Source organism: Aethalodelphis obliquidens, unplaced genomic scaffold (genome assembly GCF_003676395.1).
Source record: "Aethalodelphis obliquidens isolate GAN/ISIS:26980383/991018 unplaced genomic scaffold, ASM367639v1 scaffold35, whole genome shotgun sequence".
Lineage (NCBI taxonomy): Eukaryota > Metazoa > Chordata > Mammalia > Artiodactyla > Delphinidae > Aethalodelphis > Aethalodelphis obliquidens.
Genome location: NW_020837979.1, coordinates 17,149,849 through 17,161,821, shown reverse-complemented (window position 1 = coordinate 17,161,821; position 11,973 = coordinate 17,149,849).

Genomic DNA, 11,973 nt, shown 5'->3' with positions numbered 1-11,973 from the left:
GTAAGTCTTTTTCTTCCTTGTGTTTCCTGCCCAGATAAGTTCTTTTAGCATTTGTTGTAAAGCTGTTTTGGTGGTGTGAATTCTTTTAGCTTTTGCTTGTCTGTAAAGCTTTTGATTTCTTTGTCAAATTTGAATGAGATCCTTGCTGAATATAGTCATCTTGGTTGTAGGTGTTTCCCTTTCACCATTTTAAATATATTTTGCCACTCCCTTCTTCCTGCAGAGTTTATGCTGAAAAATCGGCTGTTAACCTTATGTGGATTCCCTTGTATGTTATTTATTGCTTTTCCCTTACTTCTTTCAATATATTTTCTGTGTTTAATTTTTGTTAGTTTGGTTAATAAGTGTTTAATCTTGTTTCTCCTTGGATTTATCTGGTATGGGACTCTCTGCACTTTCTGGACTTGATTGACTTTTTCCTTTCCCATGTTAAGGAAGTTTTCAAGTATAATCTCTTCAAATATTTTCTCAGACACTTTCCCTTTCTCTTCTTCTGGGACCCCTATAATTTGAATGTTGGTGTGTTTAATGTCCCAGAAGTCTCTGATATTGTCCTCATTTATTTTCATTCTCTTTTCTTTATTCTTTTCTGCAGCAATTATTTCCATCATTCTATCTGTCAGGTCACGTATCTGTCCATCTGCCTCTTATTCTGCTATTGATTCCTTCTAGTGTATTCTTCATTTCAGTTATTGTGTTGTCCATCACTATTTGTTCTTTAGTTCTTCTAGGTCCTTGTTAAACAGTTGTATTTCTTCTATCCATGCCTCCATTCTATTTCCAAGATTTTGCATCATCTTTACTATCATTACTTTGTATTCTTTTTCAGATAGGTTGCCTATTTCCTCCTCATTTATTTGGTCTTGTGCATTTTTACGTTGCTCCTTAGTCTGCAACATATTTCTCTGTCATCTCATTTTGTCTTACTGTGTTTAAGGTCTTCTTTGCACAGGCTGCAGGGTCATAGTTTCTCTTGCTTCTGGTGTCTGCCCTTGGTGGATGAGGTTGGTCCAGTGACTTGTGTAAGCTTCCTGGTGGGAAGGACTGGTGCCTGCATTCTTGTGAGTGGAGCTGGATATTGTCCCTTTGATGGGCAGGGCTGTGTCATTTGGTGTGTTTTGGGGTATCTGTGAGCTAGTAGGACTTTAGGCAGCCTGTCTGATGATGGGTGAGTTTGTGTTCCTCTCTTGCCTGTTGTTTGGTGTAAGGCATCCAGTATTGGAGGCTGCAGGTGTATGGGTGGATCCAGGTCTTGGATTCTAGATGGAGAATTCCTGGAGAGCTCTTGCTGATTAATATTCCCTGGGCCTGGAATTCCCTGGCAGTCCAGCATCCTGAACTCACTGCTCCCACCACAGAGGCTCAGGCCTGACCCCCTGCTGGGGAACCAAGACCCCTCAAACCACAAGTCATGGAAATAAAGGAGGGAAAACAAAGGAAAAAATATGGGGGAAGAAAACAAATAAAAACAAACAGAGAAACAAAACCCAAGACAAATAACAAAGACAGAAACAAACAAACAACAACAACAGCAATAAAAAAGACCAACAAAACCCCAGACAATTGGTAAAAGCAAAACCAAACAAACAAAACACACACACACAAGAAACCAAAGAAAAACGAAAGAATACAAAACACAAGAGAACAACCAGACAAACAAAAGTACCCCAAAATGAAATCAAACAATTAAAAACAAAACTAACAAATACACAAAACAGAAAACAAAGCAGAATGCAAACTGAAAAGTAAAGCAAACAAAACAAACACACAAAAATGATTTTTAAAAAGATAAAAACAAAACAGAATAAAGAGAAAAACAGGATAAAAACAAAATAGAACAAGGGGGAAAAGGAAAAAAACACAGAACAACAAAAAAGCAAAGTAAAAATAGAAATATAAAAAAATAAAAATATGTTTAAAAATTTATAAAGCAAGAAAAAAGAAAAACCCAAACAAACCAAACCCCCCAAAAAAACTAAATAAAAAAATAAGAATTAAAAAAAACAAAATCAACAATGGAACAAATGAAAACATAATAAAAATAATAGTAATTATAATATTATCCTGGAGTCTCAGCTGTCAATGTCCTTGCCCCGGCTGTGAGCCACAGCTCACCTCCACCTCCCTGGGAGGCCCTCCAATGCCTCTAGATTTGTCTCTGCACCCGCTATGGGAACTGTAGAGAGAGCTCAGACTCTGATCTGGCCCAGCTCCCACATGTGCTTGCTCCCAAAGTCCACAGCTGCCAGAGCCAGACCAGTTTCATTTGTGGGAACACTCATTGTCCATTCAGATATTCCATATATGTAGGGTCTACCAAGCCAATCATGGGGATTTAAGCTGCAGCTTGTTCAGCTGATGGAAAGATTTTCATTCCTCTTTCTTAGTTGCCTCACCCCTGGGGCACAGCTGTGGTTTTAGCCTCACCTCTGCCTGTGGGCCACCCAGAGGAATCTTCTCCTGAGGCTTCCCTGGAGCACTTGTGTCTGCCTCAGTGAGGACAGAGCATGGAGGTGGCATGGCTGCCTGGGTAATGGGAGCCCCAGAGGTGACAGGTGCATGGGGAAGCCAGTGGCCATGATGCAAGAGATCCGGCCCTAGTGGGAGACTTTTCTAGTGCCCGGTGGCAGACACCTGAGGGCCAGCCCTGATGGGGCCCTTTCCTAGCTTCTGGGGGTCAGGGACTGGCACATGAGGAGAGAGAGGCTGCAATGGCAGCTCCATCCTCTGCATGTCACTCAAGAGTGGTGCTTCCATGGCAGTCTCAGTTTCCTCCACAGGCATTCCAGATTGTAGATTTCCTCCCTCCCATCCCCTCAGGCTGTCTTCTCACAGCCAACAGTAGTCCTCCTCCCCAGGTTTGCTCTCCAATCCCCACGCTCCAGCTCCTAGCCCCTGTGCACACCAGCAGAAACATGTCCCAGTTCCAGGCATGCAGGGTGGTGGTACGGACCATCTGTGTAGATCTTACTCAGTCCTGTCTGCCACAAACTGGCCTTTTCACACTCCTCCCACAGCCTCAGATGGTTCACTTCTGTCCCAACTAATTTCCTCATTGGTGAGAGGGTTTTCCCAGATGTAGGAACCTCTCCTCTGCTTCAGCTCCCCTCCAGGGGTGCAGGTCCCATCCCTCTTCCTCTCCTCTTCTTTCTCCCTTCTTTCTTTCATCCTACCTGGTTATGCAGGGGTCTTTATTGTCCTTTCTGGTATCCAAGGTCTTCTGCTAGTGTTTAGCCGCTGTTCTGTGAGAATTGTTCCATCTGTACATGTATTCTTGATGCATTTGTGGAGAGAGATGAACTCCACACCCTCCTGCTCTTCCATCATCTTGAAAATCTTTGCTTCCAATTTTTAACAAACAAAAATCAATAAAGCCTAGAAAGAATAACCAAATCTGCATGCTCAAGTCCTTCAACTAGTTAGTTATAGACCTCTGAATAGAATCCACTTATCTGACTCTAAGTTTAGTGTTTGTTTTAATACTGTATATTTACACTAAAATGTTGTAAAACATAGTTTACAACAAAAAGACTACAGGGTGTAGGATATCTGATAATTTTTATTTTTATCCTCTCCCTTTATTAAGAGTATGAGTGATCAAGATAGATAAAGGAGGGTTTTAAAAAGTTAGACAAACAATACATTTTAGGAACTCTCAAGCATTTTAGAAAATCATTCATTTAAAAGAAATATAAGATAACTACAAATATATTTAATTCAGCAAATAGGTCCCCCAGTGATAGAGGCCAAAGAAGTTTTGAAATAAACTAATTGAAAAATAAAATAGAACAAATTTTCTTATATTTTCTGAAAATCAAAGTATTGACTTTCTCAAATACATACTATAATGTAGATTAGAATCACTATTTACTCTAGGCTATTCCATGAGTGCTGGATACTGAGCACTGAAACTTTGCACATTATTGCTTCCAAAACCAGAATGGACTGCTGAGACTGTGCCCATTACCCTCATGAATTCTCCATTGTCCCTGCTCCTTCACTCTTTTTTATGAAAAAAATTATTGAAATATAGTTGATTTACAATTTTGTGTTAGTTTCAGATATACAGCAAAGTTATACATATTTATATTCCATTATACATATGTATATTCATATATATATATACTTTTTTACATCCTCTTCCATTGTAAGTTATTACAAGATATTGAGCATAGTTCCCTGTGATATATAGTAGGCCCTTGTTGGTTATCTAATTTATATATAGTAGTGTGTATATTTTACCTCAAACTCCTAATTTATCCCTCCCTCCAATCTCCCCTTTGATAACCATAAGTTGATTTTCTATGTCTGTGAATCTATGTCTATTTTGTAAATAAGTTCATTTGTATCATTTTTTTTATTCCACATATAAGTGATATATGATATTTGTCCTTCTCTTTCTAGCTTACTTCACTTAGCTATATAATCTCTTGGTCCACCCATGTTGTTGCAATGGTATTATTTCATTCATTTTTTATGGCTGAGTGATATTCCATTGTATATATACACCACATCTTCTTTATCTGTTCATCAGTTGATGGCCACTTAGGTTGCATATCATCCCACAATCCCACTCCTGGGCATATATTTGGAGAAAACCATAATTCAAAAAGATACATGCACCCCAATGTTCATTGCAGCACTATTTAAAATAGGTGTGACATGGAAGAAACCTGCTCTTTCAACTGTTGGTCACTGGGCTGAGAAACTCATCTGCTCCTTAAGAAAGTAAGCCTGGGCTTCCCTGGTGGCGCAGTGGTTGACAGTCCGCCTGCTGATGCAGGGGACATGGGTTCGTGCCCCGGTCCAGGAAGATCCCACAGATCTTCAGAGTGCCGCAGAGTGGCTAGGCCCATGAGCCATGGCTGCTGAGCCTGCATGTCCGGAGCCTGTGCTCTGCAATGGGAGAGGCCACAACAGTGAGAAGCCCGCGTCCCACAAAAAAAAGTAAGGCTGAGAAACTGAGTATCCAGTCTTATCAATTTTAACTTAGAATTTTCTCCTTAACTGCATTTATCTTGTAGGGAAATCCTTAAATATTCAGATGACACATTGTAATACATAAATTAGCAAATGAAGGAAGGGATCTTTATGCATAGTTGTCCCACTATATGACAAGAATAATGCTATAATATTAAAATGTTTCCTTATTAAGGATCATATCTGTCTTGAGAGATGTTATTAACCCCATTTACTTATAAACAAAGGTAGGATTAAAGAGTTTAAGCAACTTGCTAAAGTCCATACATGAAAATAACACCAATTAATTCTAGATGTTAACCAAGTTCCTTTGGGCTCCAAAGGCAATGCTCTTTCCATTAGTCTGTGTATCATCAACAGCAGTTGATGGAAAAAAAAATTACTCGGAGGGATAAAAAGTCATTTTAATATAGAAGTATATTAGATTACTATTTGAAGCCACAGGACAGAAATGATAGCAAGCAGTACTTAAATAATGACAACTTTCAAGTAGAAAAGCTCAAAATTGTGTTTGTTTTGCTTTATTTTTTGTTTTTTATTATTTGGAGTACTCAGCTATAGCAATCCCATAGAAGGAGTAGTCTTTCATGCATTTAAGTGTACTTGGAATCTAACTTGAAGACTTTTAAGGTCATTTACAACTTGGAGCCTCCATGAAACCATAACAGAATGAAGTTCTGAGTTAATAGAAAATCAGAAGAGCAAATACCTTAATGCAGCATATAATTAGTGGAACAAGATGCACAAAAAGAAATATCCTGCTTTTCTTACATTGGTGATCCATATTGCTCTTACAAATAAACTAGATTTTAAACCAAATAAAGTGCAAGGATTTAAAATTATCTTTAATAACAGTTAATTTTTCCCCATAATTCTATGGAAAGTATGAGCTCTTCATCAGATTTTACTTAGGTAACCAGCACTATTGATAAAATACTTTTGCAAGTCATTTGTTATTTTCTCCCTCACTGAATCTGAGGGAAGACAGTTGATATGGTGTGAGTTGACCTGTGGAGAGGTCTACATGATAAAGACCTGTGAGAAGCTCCAATGTGGAACAGAGAACTCAGTTCAACAGCTCACAATAAATTGAATCCTGCCGAAAATCATATGGATGAGCTCAGAAGTGGATTGCCCCAACTGACCCTTCAGATGAAACCATAGTCTCAGCTGACAATTTGATTGAAGTCTTTTCAGAGACCTGAATCAGATGACCCAGCTAAATGGTGCCTGGAATTCCTGACTCACAGAAGTTATGAGATAACAAATTATTTATCCTGGGTTAATTTGTTATGCAGCAATAATTAACTACCACAAACCAGAATATTTAGTTACTTAAACCAGAAAAGGCTTAGTGACCATGAAAAATGTAAGACTAATGATTTTGTCATTATCTAGTAAAAATAATGTCAGGATGCATTCTAAAAGTTTTAACAATTGACTCTTCTAATACATCAATATCACCTATGTTACTAATAAAACATTTGAATTTAATGGCTGAGCATAATATGATTTTAACATCTTAAATATGATTTTGGAATAGATGTAATAATTTTTTGTCTTCTAGTTCTTATCCTTTGGGTATTATGACTTTCATAATTACACTTCTTTTTTATAACACTTGTTAAAACAAAATTTTCCATATCCCCATATATTACACTTGCAACAAGTCCATTAGAATTGCATCTGTATTGTAGGTCACTAAAGGTTTTCCACACGAAGTAATATTTTATAAATTTACATTGGATTTTAGGAAATTCAGTACTATTATTCTCCTATATATGATTAATATTTACTGAGAAAAATTTGAAAGTACTTCTGAATATTTTGACTGTTTTGGAGAAATAGCTTTACAGTGAAGCCCTCTGGATTTCACAATGCATATGCAGAAGGGCAGACACTAGAATTACAAAAATTATGCTTGTATATTTCTTAAAATATCCTGAATATTGATTCATAAATCTTAGATTTAAAGAGATAGAAATCATTTAGTTCCAGTACAGCAAATAGATTTTATTTTGCATGCCAAATTTAATCCATTTTATTCACTACCCACAATGCTGTGTTAAGAAACATTCTTACTTCATCCAAGCTCAGCAGGAAAAAAAAAAGCATAATAATCAATTAATTGTAACTATAATTGATAGAGCAGAAGAACAGGAATGCCATATATATGCCACTGATATTTCAACTTCCTCTAGAAATTTGTCATGATAGAGCAACACTTCATTGAAAGAGGGCCATTTCAATATATCCTGAATTTTTTTCACACTGTACTGAAGTCTGCTTTCTTGATTCACCAATCCAAGTTTTGTTCATTGGTAAAATATAGATCAATTCTATTCCATCTTTTCACTCACTCCACTCCAGATATTTTGGAAGTACAATTTTTTAAGCTCTTACAAAGTATTTTAATTGCATACAACTTCCATAAACTTCCTCTACTATAGGACAAGTTGTAGAGCCCTTGATCTGAGAAATCAGGAACTGATTATTCTTTACAGCAGTGCTTCTCAAGTGAGGGTGATAAGTCAGGCTCCTTGGAAATTAAGTCCTTGAGAAAGGTGTCCTAGTGATTTTGCTCTGCACTTCTAATTAATAAACATGGGTTCCTTACACTGGTACGTGATAGTCATTACAAATAAGCAAGTTTCCTCTTCCCATATGCCCACTGCTGCCTTGTCAATCATGGTTTTGAATTACAGAAAATGTGTCTTCTAGATCAGGTAGGTGTAATTAGAGCAACTCGCAAACATTAACCTTGGTCAAACATTCAACTCAGTCTATGCATGAGCTTTGGTCTTATTCTCTGCAAGTAATAAAGTACAGCTTTATGTCCTATATACTCATCAGGTGAATTAATCATTTTTTAGTAACAGACCAGATATTGTCTCAATGGCTTATCATATATATATTAAATAATATATTCTAATTAATTATATACTATCCTGAGTCTTTTATTTGTTTAATCCCCTAAAATTTTTATTTCTTCAAAACACTGTAAGCTTCCCAAAACATCAGTTAATGGCATGCCTTTATTATATTGTCCACAAAACTTAACACATAGCTCTGTATTTTTTTTTTTTTTTGCGGTACTCGGGCCTCTCACTGTTGTGGCCTCTCCGGCTGCGGAGCACAGGCTCCGGACGCGCAGGCTCAGCGGCCATGGCTCACGGGCTCAGCCGCTCCGCGGCATGTGGGATCTTCCCAGACCGGGGCACGAACCCGTGTCCCCTGCATCGGCAGGCGGACTCTCAACCACTGCGCCACCAGAGAAGCCCTAGCTCTGTATTTTTATCTGTATCCATATATATTACAGAAAATGAGATCTAGCTGCTGCTTTAGAAGACCCTGAAATGTGATAAGGTTAGGAATTTTTTTTCACCATAGCTGATATTTAGCTCCTGGGGTCTTTCTACTACCTTGTAGGCTAGAATGTAATGTCTAATGGTGTTTGATTTAGAAAAAAATACATATGTTTAGTTCTTGTCTATATGCATACATATTTTATATATATATATAATATAGATATAAAATATATATATATATATATATATATATATATACACACACATATAGTGTTTGCTTGAGTTTTCTGTGGTGGTCCAGTGGTTTCCATCTGAATAAATGGTACAGAGTATGACATTACTAACTACAGTAAAGTTTGTAGCACCTGCCATTTGTGGAAATCCAAAATCAGCTGGCTTGTCAAACATGCACTCAGCTTAATTTTACTTCCTTATATCATATAAATTATAGTACAATAGTGGATACTGATCAAAACAATTTAATTACCATTTATCAAAAGCTTCCTCTGTACCAGGAATTGTAGGAAACATGTTGCATAGTTTATCATCTCCTTTATTTCACCAACATAACCGTGAGAAAGATTTTTTTGCCATTTTGAAGATAAACAAACTAAGGTTTACAAGACCGTACAACTAATCAGTATTGGAAATGACTCATTAGCTCTATTAGTCATAGTGCAATGCTCCTATGTTTTCAGAGAACACATATAAAATTTGAGAAGTAGTTCAGTCTTTCTTTTCACCTTTCCATTAAAGCATTTTTTGTCCTATTGAGAGATTTGTTTTTTACAGTCAAGTTCCTGGTTATGTACAATTCAGTAAAAATCATAATGATTGAGTTATCTATGAGGGAAATCTAATGAGAGAGAGAAGAGAGTGAGAGCAAGAAAGAAAGAGAAAGAGAAAGAAGGAAGGAAGAGCGAGCAAATTTTAAGATATTTATGCATGTAGCCTTAGCAACTGACATGAGAATGCAAATTATAATTTTGGTCTCTAAGACTCATTACTTTTCAGGATAATAATTTTCATAAATTTACTTTCAAGGTACAGTGGAATCTGTTTTATTTACCTTGAAATGATCTCTTTCAAGTTTTTAAGGAGAAAGTGCTCTAGTATGAATGCTCTGAGATGTGGGGAAACACTTCATGCTCCAAAGTCTCTGGTTCTTTTTATGATTTTATAGACTTGAATTACAACATTTTTAGTTTTCCTATTTTTATAGTAACTAAAATCATTGTTATATGTCTACTATATTTACCAAACTTAAATTTATTTTGGTGTCCAGGTATGCTTTTACTGCAGTGATTAGGCTTTTTACAGGTTTAGGATGTGACCAGGGCCTCTAATGTACACCTTACAGCAGAGGATTGTGCTCATAATTAGAACCTGAACAGTAATGTTTATGTGATGCCTCCTGCAAAGGAGTGCCTTTTGGATAATCAGGAAAGTTCTCTTTCCTGTGGCAATGGCTCTACAACTACACGTCCAGGTCTCAGAACTTTACTTATCTGTCTTCTAGCTTTGCTCTTACACTATTACTCTAAATATCTCAAAGATAATCTCTCATGCTTGCCCTCTATTAAGTTTCTGATTTTTCTTATAATAAATAGGATATTCAATTGCTCCTCCATTGCATATGTTGGTTGGATTTTTTACCACCCAATTCAATTACATGTATGTCAGAAAATTACTTCAGATGAGTTTTCTCAACAAACTAATAGGCAATAACATGCATTGGCAAAAATGGAAAGGAGCTGGATTAGCCAAATGTTTCTCACTGATGGACAGAGTGAGAGAATGTAGTGAACCGAGGACAGCATTAATAGAAAGGCATTTCCAAGAGAAAGTATGAGGAGTAAAATTGTATATCTTAGACCTTTCCAAGCCTGAAAGGTACGTAGAAAATACAGAAACAAGGATAATTCTGATAAAAGAAGGTATTATAGATTATAGGTATTACAGAAAACTGGGAGTATAGTTACAGCTACCATATCTTTAATCTGTACTTTTTATCTGGTATTACATTCAATTCATTGTATATTGATTTTACTTTAGCAACAAGCTGATGTATATATGTATGTATATATATATATATATATATATAATTTCCATTTTATCATTGAGGAATCTGAGATGTGGAGAGGTTAAGAAATTTACTAAAAAATTACACAGCTAATAAGTGGCAAATTTGAGACTTGAATTCAATATATTATTTTTTATTCTAAAATATCTTACTCTTAAACTTGGCATGATAAAACTAAGAGGTGTAGAGGCGGCAGATTTTTACTTCTATCCTCTTAGAGCTTTTTGGCTGGACCTGAGGATTAAACTGACATAAGGCAGATTAACAGGGGAAAAGGATACAGATTTATATAAATTTTATGTGACACAGGAGCCCTCATAAGGAAAAGAAGATCCAAAGAAGTAACAAAACCTAAATGTATTTATACCAGGTTTAACAAAGAAAGGTAGATGTGAAAAAGTTGCTAAACTATGTGAGGAAGCTAAAGGAAGATAAGAATGATTTTACCAACGGCTGTTTGTGCAGAATTCTCTTGGCTATGACTCTTATTGAAGAATGTTTCTTTTTTCCTGGTACAGGGAGGACATCTTTCATAAGGGAGTTTTTACCTCCTATCTTCAGGAAGACAGGGAAGATTCAAATGCTCTTCCTGTGTCTGCTGTTTTTTAAGTGATTTTAGCTCAAAATAAACCTTATGTCAAAGTGGCATATTTTGGGGTGGCATATTCTGCTACACTTCAGAGGCCAGTGCAGGGGAGGTACTTCACCTGTGAGCTACATACAGTTATGAACAACATAATCAACAGTCATCAGATACCTGTGACTGACCATTATGACTGAGGAATTTATTTTAAATAAAGCCTGCTTAACTTTTTCCAGGATTAATCTACGTTCTACTCTTCAGCTCAAGAATTTAACTTAGCCCAAAGTTTGATAAACACATGCAGTTGGTAGATTACTCTCTAAAAAGCTTATGAATATTTGCTCCCACAAGCTGAATATTATGTTCATTAAAATTGATTTTGTTGTTTCCAAGCCTATTCATTCCAGCTATATCAGTTATATTTACATAATTTAATTAAATATTGCATCAATCCAATTATAATTGTCAGAAAAGAGGTGTTTCCATAAAAATTAGTTGAATGCTTTCAAGTACAACCAGGCAAGTCACTAAAAATTTGCTAATTAAGTGAGGGCACGAAAGCTGAAAAAGACTGGAGATATTATCCAAAAAAATAACAGAAGCATTTTGCACTAAGATGACTTTGCAAACAGTTTTTATTTTGCTCTCTCTTTTAAAAAACTTGACTCTGAAATTGTCTAGAGTTCATTTTTGGATGTGATTTACCCAAGAAAGATGACAGAGATTTCAAATTAGTGGGAAGGTACTCAAACCAAAAACTTTGAGCCTGCATCCAAAAAACCACATGTATTACCCATTTGCACTTTCTTCGCTGATTTTCCACATTCATTGCATGTAAAAAATAGCATTTTTAGATAAATAATTAAATATTCTATATTAATAAACATTAATATTGAAGTATTTAAGTCTTGTCTCTCAGCCAGCACCTGCAATACTTTCAACAGGTGCAGGGAACACATGAAATTGCCGCTGCCTGCCTCAATCAGCCACCACTTCCCTCCTGGGTTTTCCAGCACAGA